Source organism: Pinus tabuliformis, chromosome 2_2 (assembly GCF_031772625.1).
Source record: "Pinus tabuliformis cultivar Carrire ecotype Pingquan chromosome 2_2, CPIR1, whole genome shotgun sequence".
In the NCBI taxonomy this organism is placed as follows: Eukaryota; Viridiplantae; Streptophyta; class Pinopsida; order Pinales; family Pinaceae; genus Pinus; species Pinus tabuliformis.
In genome coordinates this window covers 627,173,773-627,184,835 of record NC_142300.1, presented here as the reverse complement: position 1 = coordinate 627,184,835, position 11,063 = coordinate 627,173,773, and positions in this window count along the sequence as shown.

The window sequence follows — 11,063 nt, the reverse complement described above, 5'->3', positions numbered from 1 at the left end:
ACTTGGTCCTTTATCTATCAGTTGTAAATAAAAATACTGAAAATGCAAATATTTATATACAATATGTGGCTGTGTAGTGCTTCATCAAAGGGGGTCAAAATAATGTTTGAGCATCCTCCCATTGACTGGGCCTTCCTCAGTGTTTGAGCCATCCAAACTTTTCAAAAAATAAGTGTTATTACGTTGTACATCATAAATGACATAAGGTCCCTTCCACAAGAAATCAAACTTGCCATGTTTTCCTTTGTCCTCTCTCCTGGAATCCCATCTCAACACTTTACTTCCTATGAAGAAGTCTTCAGCTTTGGTTCTTTTGTCAAATATTCTCTTGAGCTTATCTTGCAGTACTTGGGTTCTCTGATAGACTTCCTCTCTTGTTTGATGTAGGTGAATTGTCTGATTGATCCTTATTTGAATGTCGTTAGGCTCAGCTTGTACTTCTTGCAGCAACTTGATTGCAGGGATTCCCAAAGATGAAGCAAATCTTGCTTCCATTCCATAAACTAGTTCATATGGGCTTATGCCAATGGATCTCTTGGTTGTCAACCTGTCTGCCCATAGTGCATGTACCAACTTCTTATGCCAATTCTTTTTGTTGTCCTCCAAGACCGTCTTGATGATGTTGATGAGGATTTTATTAGACGACTCAGCTAGGCCATTGCCTTGAGGATAATAGGCAGTGGAATGGCCCAAGGTCATGTGATATTTATGGCAAAAGTTGATCATTTTTTTGGACTTGAAAGCAGCAGCATTGTCTGTAATAATTTTATCAGGATAGCCAAACCTGGACAAGATGTTGGTTTCTAGAAATTGTATAATTATGGAGTCCTTGGCTTGCCTATAAGGGATGGCTTCTATCCATTTGGTAAAATAGTCTGTAGCAGTCAAAATCCACCTGTGCTGACCAGAGGATGAGGGGTGGATTTCACCAATGAATTTTAAACTCCATTGCTGGAATGGTCTCTCAGTTGAAATAGGTTTGAGTGGTAAAGGCAACAACTTTCTTTTGCCTTCAAAAATTTGTCATTTGTGACAAGACATTAAAAATTTTCTATCAGCAAATAAGGAAGGCCAATAAAAACCAGCCCTTAGGATTTTATCAGCTGTGGGTTTCCAGTATAAATGTCCTCCACAGTCACCTGCATGAAATTCCTTGAGGACATTGTTAGTTTCATCCAATGTTAGGCAATTAAGTAGAATTCCTTCATGATTCCTCCAAAATAAAACATTATCTATGATACAAAACTTTGATTCTTTCATTTTTAAGAACCTTTTCTTAGTTCTGGACAACCCTGGAGGAGCTTGCAGGTTTAACAATACAAAACATATATCAACATACCAGGGATATTGCAAAAAGGCTTGATTGATCTGTGGAGTCGCCATCTCCTCTTCGTTGTCCAGTTCATTAATGTCAAGGGCTTGAAAATTGGTTTCAGTCATTAGCTTGGCTAGACCTTGTCCTTTTATCAGTTTGGTAGGCTTAATTTCAATGTCATATTCTAAAATATTGGCAATCCATTTGCCCCTTTTGCCTTCAATTACTTCTTGGGTAAAAATTTCCTTAACCACTACATTTGGGACATAGGAAATTACATGAGAGTATAAAATATAGATTCTGAAGTCTTTGATGGCCTTTACCAGTGCATAGGCTTGCTTTTCCATAATCTGGTATTTTAAGGGGGCATCTCTAAGGGCTTTGCTGAAAAATGCAATGGGCTTTTCACACTCTTGGTCATCTTTTTGTAACAGGACTGCAGCAATTGTATGCTCAGATGCAAAAGAAAAAATAATGAAATCCCTATCAAACCTAGGACTTGTTAGGACTGGTGTGTTTGTCAATGCTCTTTTGATGTCCTCAAAGGCCTGTTTATCTTCCATGGTCCATTTGACCTTAGAATCCTTCTTCAACATATTATTTAACAGTATTATAAGCTCGGCCAAATTAGGAATAAATCTTCACAAGAAGTTGATCTTTCCTAAAAAGCCTTGCAATTCTTTGACGTTTCTCGGATGAGGCACTTGAAGGATAGCTTGAATTCTGTCCGGATCGATCCTAATACCATCTTTTGAGATTATATGCCCTAGGATTTTACCTTCCTCTAGGCCAAACAATGATTTCTTTGGATTCAAAGATATGCCATATTTTTTGCAAATTAAGAAAACCTGCCTCAAATGCTCTAAGTGTTCTTGGTCTGATTTTGAAAAGGCAGTAAGATCATCCAGGTAGACCACTAGAAAATCATGGATTTCTTTGGCAAAGGCTATATCCATTGCTCTTTGGAACGTGGCCGCTGCATTCTTAAGCCCAAAAGGCATTTTGACATATTTGAAAGTTCCCTAAGGTGTTGTGAAGGAAGTTTTGTCTTGATCATCCGGGTGTACTAAAATCTGATTGAATCCAGAGAATCCATCTAATAATGAGATCCCATCTAATAATGAGATCCTAGAGGCTCCCACTACCCTTTGTAGGATATGATCCATTTTTGGTAAGGGGTAATGGTCTTTGGGAGAGAAATTGTTCAAATTCCTTAGGTCAACACACAGTCTAATCTCTCCTGTCTTCTTCCTAGTAGGCACTAGGTTTGAAATCCACTCTGAGAACCTGATTGGCGCAATGATTCCTGCTTCACACATACGCTTCACTTCTTTCTCAATGAGGGGAAGGAGCACAGGGTTCACTCTTCTAAGCTTTTGTTTAAAAGGTTTTTGGTTCTCTTTTAAGGGTATGGTGTGCTGGATGACTGAGGTATCATAGGACTTTAAGTCATCATAACTTCAGGCAAAGATATCCTGAAACTCTTTGAACAATTCAATGTATTTCAACTTTTGATCAACTGGTAATGCCTTGGATAATTTTACTATTTTGGATTTTCCACAGTTCCAATGTTACAGTCTTCAATTTCAGCATTCAGTGGTTGCATTTTTGGTTTTCTTGAGATATCATTTGAATCAAACAAATCCTCCAAAGGGGTTAAACCTATGGGCAGAAAATTGTCTTTTAGATGAATTACTTCAGCTTCTTTCTCAGCTATTTCATCTAAATCTGTTTGCTTTAGCTCCTGTATATTTTCGTTATTAAAGGTAGTAGGGTTCAAAACCAGATTCGCTGTTTCAGCTGATTTATTCTGCTTGATTGTGTATGCCTGCTGTTGATCATCCATAGTGCTAGTATCATTGTTAATGCCAGAAAATTCTTCTTTTAGAGTAAGGAAGTTATTTATCTGTGTGTCACTATCAAAGACTTTCCAATTCTTGATGTTATCCGGGACTGCAGGCCTATGTTTGATTTCAACAGTGAAAGTGTGATTGGGTTTGAAAGGTAGCTTGCAAGTGCTGGCAAAGGTTGCCAAGCTATGAGCATGTAAGTTGAGCTTTCTGGAAATTTTAGTTAGCTGAGATTCTGAGAAGGTGTCAAGTACCTCAATAGCTGCTCCCTTATATGCTCTTAACCTTAGATCATTTGTGATAAAGTTTCCTTTCATCTGTTGTATGATCAGATCTGAATCACCTAAGATTGAAACTTTGCTTGCACCTAAATTTTTTATGAGTTTGAGACCTAACAAAAGGGCTTCATACTTAGCCATATTGTTTGTGCATCGAAAGTTTAACCTATATGCATGTCCTTCAGATTGGTCATTCTGCATATTGTGAATCCAGACTCCTGCCCCAACTCCTAACTTGTTTACAGAGCCATCAAATTCTAAATACCATAAGGTTTCATGGTCAAGGTTTGGATTGAGACTCTTAGAAAGTTGGATCATGGGCAGACTGGTTTCTTGTAAGTCATTTGATGCATCATTCTCCTTTGTTATATCAATTATATCAATAGTCTTTTGGTATTGAGAGGCAAATTGTTCATTCAATCCCTCTGTCTGCACTGCCACTAATAGTTTAGAATAAGCCTTGCTGCACATGTCAGCATTATACAGAATAAATGAATCCATGTCAGAATGTATTGAATAGATAGGGAAGTTTTGGGGTTTCTCTTGACTACTAACCACATATTTCATTAATGTTTCACGGTATAATCTTTTTGGCTGTCCAAAGAATGAAATGGTGGCGTAGTACATGTCTAGCTGCAAAGATCCTTGGAGTTTTGCCCCCCAAGATCTGGATAAGAGCATACCGTACTTGGGTGGGATGTCAGCTACCACCACATCCATCAAAATCGTTTTGGTTGGGTATTGGACCAAGGAGACACACAAATATTTAATTAACCCTAAGCAACTGACTTGGCTTGAACCAAATGAGAATAGATCTTTGTAAGGTCTTGTGATATCTAGGTCTAGTTTTTCCATTACAGATTTGGGCATTAAGTTATGTGAGGCCCCGGAATCAAACATTGCGTTGTGTAATACCTTGTCATGAATGTTTAAACTGACATAGAAGGGTGGAAACCCTCCATTGGCTGTCTTTCCGTTGACCTCAGGACCAAACAACAACTCAGGTTGATCATCTAGAACATTCACAACATCCTTATTGTCTGATATTTGGAGTGACCTATTAATCTGCTGTCTGTACACTTGATGTTTGGCCAATTCAGAAAGATGGATAGCTATCTTTAGCTTACTTATTTCTGTTTCTAAGTTAAAGGGCTTTTGTGTTTGAGTCTTGGCATTAACTAGAGTAGATTTTTCCCTTTCAGCTGGATTTTCAGTAATCCTTTCCTCATGATTGGTATGATTTTGAATGAAATCAGTCCTAGATTTATTTTCAGGGATGTTGTTTGAACTTGCTTTCGAATGGTGGGATGGGTATGGCTGGTTTCCAGAGGGTTGTGCATCTGATATATCCTCCACAGTGACTTCTGTGGGATGCGGGTCTGTTGTATCAGAGGATTCTGGAAGAACAGTTTTATCCTTTGTCTTTTTTGGCTGCTTACTGTCCTTTGGTTTGAAAGGTTCAGGCACATCTATGGTTATACTCCTTAGTTTATACTGTTTATGTACCTCATACACTGCTGCATCATAGCCCTCCCTAAAGTCAAAAGACTCTCCTGATTTGGCTTGAAATTGATTACAATTATGAGACTCTTGATCTTCTTGTGTTAGAAAGCCCTGTTGTTCGCTATCCAAACCCATTAGGTTGATGTGAGGGTCCTCGGTTGGTTCAGCAGATGTTGAGGCCTCAACATAATTTTCTTCAAAAGGGGGTCTAATGTGCTGGTCGGGATCAACCCTTCCAACATTTGGATTTTGATTCTTTCTAAAATTTTGGTTTCTGGTAGTACTTGGTTGACCTTCCCATGATGATTTTCTTTCTATGGTTTCTACCCTGTCCCCAAGTCTGTCCATGCCTTTGATGATTGCATCTATCTTTTTCTCAAATGCTGAGGGTTCTTCCTTAAAAGTGGTTCTTCTTTCATCTCTTGCCCGATTTCTTTTAGCAATAAGGTTTTCCTATGCACTAACAACTATGTTTTGCATATCTACCAAGGTTGTAGGGGCTCTTTCCCTTAGTTGATATGCCATATCAGCATCAAACCCATCAGGGAATTTGATTAAGGCTAAATCAGGTGGATGTCTAAGGTTTTGAGGGATGGTATTGTAAAAATTGTTGAATCTAGCAATAATCTAGGACAATTTCTTGTGGGCCTCTCCTTATGGTGTCATACTTAGACAAAATATGTAGTGGGTCTTTTTTATTTTCCCACCTGTTCAGGAAGGATTGATAAAGAGCACCTAAATCAGCTATGGAATTTGCAGCAAGTACTCGGAACCAAGTTCTTACTTCACCTGTTAAACTCTGGACAAAAATTTTCATTCTCACATCATCATCATCTATTTCATAGTTTTCAAAGTAATCTTGCATTTTCTTAGTATGCTGCAAGGCAGTATATGTGCTGGCACCATTAAAATAAGTGATCTTACTTTGGTAGTCCTGAGGCATAGCCCCAGGATTACCAGGTAGTTGTATAGGGGCGTAACGATTTTCCATATTCACCGGGATCAATGGGACAACAAGAAGGAAGGGAAAAGCTGGAACAATAGGGACAACAATGGTAGTTTGTGCAGTGGATGAAGGTGTGAAGAATGTGTTTTGGGAGGTGGATGAGGAAGAGGGAGAAGAAGGGGTTATGTGAGGACGAAATGATGGTTTAGCAGGGGTTGGGATATAACTTTGCTGGACTGCCTCGGGGCTAGAGTCAGCAAGCTCTTCTTGTTCCTCTTGCTTCCTAAGAATCTTAGGAATTAAATTAGGATTTTCAAAAACAGCTGGAGGATTTGGGTCAGGATTTGACCTGGTATACCTAGTTTTCTTTTTAGGAGCCAGCTTCCGAATTTGTTCTTGGTATTTTTGGGAATGTTTTTAGAAATAACAAGGGACTGCTCAAATTTTGGAACAACTATCTAGTGTCTAAAACTAGCATGAAGTTTGACTAAAGCAGCTTTCATCTACTCCTGTAAATGCAAAGCAAGAACAGTTTCAAAGGCTTCCTGGCTGACATTTAGACTTCATCTGTAGTTTTAAAAAGTAGACAGTAGTTGAAAAATTCGTTCTTTCCCCAGTGGAGTCGTCAATTCTGTTAACACTCAGGTTGTTCCCTTTGACTCCAAAGGGAATACGACCGAGGTAACCACTAACCAATCTTTTAGCCACAGGTCCTAGCCTATTTGCAACCAGAGAGGGTTCTCTCTTTCTGATTTAGCTTTGTTTTGGTGTAATTTTTAGGCTAGTTATGGTGCACAGGATTTTGTTTTGAATTTGTTGGGATGATGATTCCAGTCAAAACATGTATGTTTTTGCAGAATGATCTAGGCCATTGGGCATGGAGTTGATGATGGTGAACTGCGGGAAGTGTCTTTTTGAAGAAAAGGTTATGCTACGGAGCCAAACGAGCATCTATGGAACAATTTTTCAAATCTGTAATATGATGGGATGAAATCAGGGAGTGAAAGGCAACTAAGGATCTTTCACTAAACTGATAGGGGGAATAGTGGGAACATTACTTAGGAGCATTTAAGAATTCCTGAACAACATTCATAATGATGGAACAAATACAAACATGAGCAGTTAAGAATTCATGTTTATGATTAGTTATGAAGAAAACATTGTTAACAACAGAGATTGAGCATAGGGTGTATTCAAACAATTCCTGTACTATTCCTTTTCTCTACTGCCAAGATAATGACACATATATTTGAGTTAAGCAAACATAGAAAGACAAAACATAGTTTAGGATAACTTATTGCTCCATTAGACAACACAGGAATTCTGTAGCAGAACACAAATCATCACTTTTACATCAAACAATGCAGAGATCATGAAATTTTCCAGCCATTTGTATTAGATAGTCTGAAAATATACAAAACAGTGTCTCAGAGAGAAAATCAACAACCCAAAATACGTTTTGTGGGGAGGTATATATACAAAAATTAGATACAAGATATCTAGCTGATGAGTTAATGGCTCATAAATTCTATGCCAACCCCTGAGGGATTACAGTTGATAGAGTAAATGCTGTAATAACTATTTAGTGCATTAGCTGTCCATCTTTGTCAGAAAGTTTTGACTTTTGTGACCCATTGAGTCGGTTGGAGCTGTGCTGTCCAAAATTTGTGCATTTCCTTTCTCTGGCTTGCTATCCTAGTATTTTGCTGAGTCATTATTCTCACCGGCCCTGCCTGTTGTCTTCATGCTACATTAACTTTTGTTGACTTGAAGCTGATTAGAAGGGACCGTACTGAGATCATTGGGGCAAAATTTGCAGCATTGCTTGCCACCAATCTTCCTTAGGCAGTTGGTGTCTTCGTATTTTTATTAGAGTTTCATCTGCCTCTGTGTACCTGTAAAAATTTGGTGGGACCTCAAACAGGTGATTAATTTCATGCTCAATGTAAAATAAATTTTCTAGCTTGTTACAGAGGCTCTGCCCTGATGGAGGTCCCGCTTCTTCAGGAGTGCTGGTGGATGCTGTGATCTGATTTGCAATGAAATTGGTCATCCTAGTGGCATATTGCTCACGGGTGAGCAGTCTTCCTATGCCAGTCAATAGGCTGGGCAATCCTTTGTCTTGTAATGCACCCATTCTAAGCTTGTAGTCATCTACTTTAGCCTGCCTTTCCTGACATTTTCTCTCCAAAGTTTGCACAAATTTTCTAAGGGTCAACACTTTTTTAGCTGTTAGAATAGTATCTGTTCTGCTGCTGATGTCTAGGGCTACCAACTCCTCCTTGGTGTGAGTGTTGAGGAAATGTATCATTCTGCTGGCCTGCTCAAGCATATTTCCTAGTGCTGCTCTGGCCTTTTGGCTTTCAACTTGAGCTTGGCCTATTAACTCCATCTGCTCATGTACTGTTTTGATTGATTTCCACTGTTTGGTGATAGAGTGGTCAATCCGGGTCCACAAAATTTTCTTTATTTCAGCCAGAGTTTTCTCCAAATTCAGTTCCTTCTCCAAGGCCTTTATTCTATCTTTCAGGTCCTTAATCTCTATGGTCTGCTCAGCTACTATAATTTTAGATTTGTCATATTTTGTTTCCAGCTCAGCCAATTTTTCTTTGGCTTGTTTAACCTCTGTTGCCTGAAGCTCCAACTCTTTGACAGCTTTGGTCAAATCATCCATGCTTATGCCGGCCTCAGTAGTTGTTGTTGCTGCTGCAGTACCTGAAGTTGTTGTAGCCGTTGGAGGGGTCACTACTGCTTCTGTAGTTGTTGCAGTAGTTGGGGTAGTTTGAGGAGGCTGGGAGGTTGACTCTCCCTATTTGTCTTGCAGTGCCCTCTCCAATTCTCCTTCCAAATCAATTACTTTTTGGTTTAGTTTCATCATTAGATCCAATTGATCCTCAGCTTCTTTCTCTTGTTGCAATTCTCCTGTTTGAGGGTGCTCAGTAGGGAGCAATCTCAATCTCTTTTTCAATGCAGCAATATCATCATCCTTCTTCTTCGTAAGGGCCCTCACACCCTTAGGATCCTTAGGATCATGTCCTAAGTCCACAATAATGTCCTCCAATGTTTTGATTCTGTTGTCTTTCGCCATGGAGGACATTCTTTCCAAATCAAGTTGAGTATTAGTGTTCCTCAGAGATTACTTTAACTCATGGGCCATTGTGGCCTTGTCTACCAATGTGGCATAGACCATTTCCCCTGTTTCCTTATGCAGTTCTATTTGATCCATGGGGTGAATGTCTTTTTCCATAACCTCCAACTTTGTTCTGACATAATCTGCAGCTGAGTGAGGCTGCTGTACTTTGGGTTTAAAATGGCTGAGGATAATCTTTTCCTCTTTGATGTCATATGTTTCCATCAGCCTTTCTTGTTTGGCCGGTATTGCCTTGAGAAATTGGTCATATAGCTGCACTCTTAGCAACTCATTTTGTGCTTTAATTTCTTTAAAGGTGGCCTTGGTGCTAGATGGCTTCTTGCTTTGCTGACTGGAGGAGGACACCTCCATGTCGTGCTGTCTTTCCTGCTCTTATTGAAAAGAGATTGTGGCCGTTTGTTGACTGTCTTCCTTATCTTTCTTTGGGCTTCCAATGATTTCTTCACTGATTTCTTCTACAACTGGAGAATCAACCTTTCGCCTTTTGGCTTCGGGTTGCTGAGTGGATCCACTAGCAGGTGTGAACTCCTCTCGGTCTCATTTTCTGCCTCTTTCCTCATGTGCAGGAGTCTGCAAGGCAGGCACTGTTGGTTCCTCTGTTTGTTGTGGAGGAGTATGTTCTTATTGTTGCCCTATTGAAGAGGCAGGCTGCTCTGTGACCACTTCTTTTTCTGCACCCATTATCCCCTTGCCCTTTGATCTACCTGTTGCTGATGTAGATGGTCCTTGGGCAGTTGGTGTGGTTACAGTAGTGGATGTACCTTCTCCAATTTGATGTGGCAGCTTGAATGTTACCTGCTGCACAGAATCCAAGTCAAGAGTTTTTTCCAAATCCTTGACATTTTTCTCCATTATTTCCTCTTGAGTTAATTCCTCAACTAATGTACCTTGTAACCACTCATCTTGGTTGGCATACTACTCAATTTGTGGATATTTACAGTGGTCATAACCTAGCAGCCTGTATTTGACTCTTCTGGCACTGATAAAACCTTCTGGGTCATAAGGGACCCACCAGAAGCTTCTCTTTAGCTTATATTTGTCCCTGAGAATTTGATCAGCATCTTGCCAACCTTCTTTCTTGTTCATGATGAAGGGGCCTAGATGGTCTTTGAATTTGAGGTGAGCCTTCTTTTTGGCACTATGAAAGTGGGTGAGGTCAGAACTAATGAGTTGCCTATAGTATTCCAAGGCAAACAATCTCATTGGTACATACCTTGGAAGCCTGTAAGGACAGAGCTCACAGCCATAAATTCTGATGACAGTATGGTTTTGATATAGGTACCAATCACCTATTTTATAGCTTTTGGACAACTGCAAGGTCTTCTGAGTCTCAAATGACAGTCTGGGAGGAGGGGATCTCATTAGGAGGCAAGAGACTGGGTAAACAAATTGGTCAACAAACTCACAGTAAGACTATGGAGAGTTTTGGACTTCATGAAAGACCGATGACCAGAAGATGACATACCTCTTTTCACCCCTAGAATCCAATTTCTTGATGGGGCATTGGAAGCTTTCAGACTGGTAATACATGAATAAGTGGTAGATATATGATGAATATTTAAATACTCCCTCCTTATCCACTTTCAATAGCTGGTCATGTATTTTATTGGCTATAAACTTGGCAAAGTTATACTTGTAAGTAGGGGGCTGGCTTGGACTATATGCAACTAATAATACCAACACTGTTTCATCAATGTGCTCACTGGTTTTGAAGCCTAGCACATAAGAGATCATATCAACTACGATCTTGCCTACCTCATTGAAATGGACATATAAGAAAGGAGGTGGCCATGTAGGCTGGTGGTATACCCTCATGAATGTCTTGGTGATCTTTTCAATGTTAGCACTGGAGAGTTTGGAGCCTGCATCCAGCAAATAGTTCATGGAGAAGGGAAAAAACAATTGAGTCTGCTTGAAATTGAGCATTTGGTTGATGGAGTCAGGATTAATGTGGAAAAGTATGCTCCCAGATGGAGACTTAACAATTCTCTGAGTTGGATCATAGTTCTCAGCACATAAG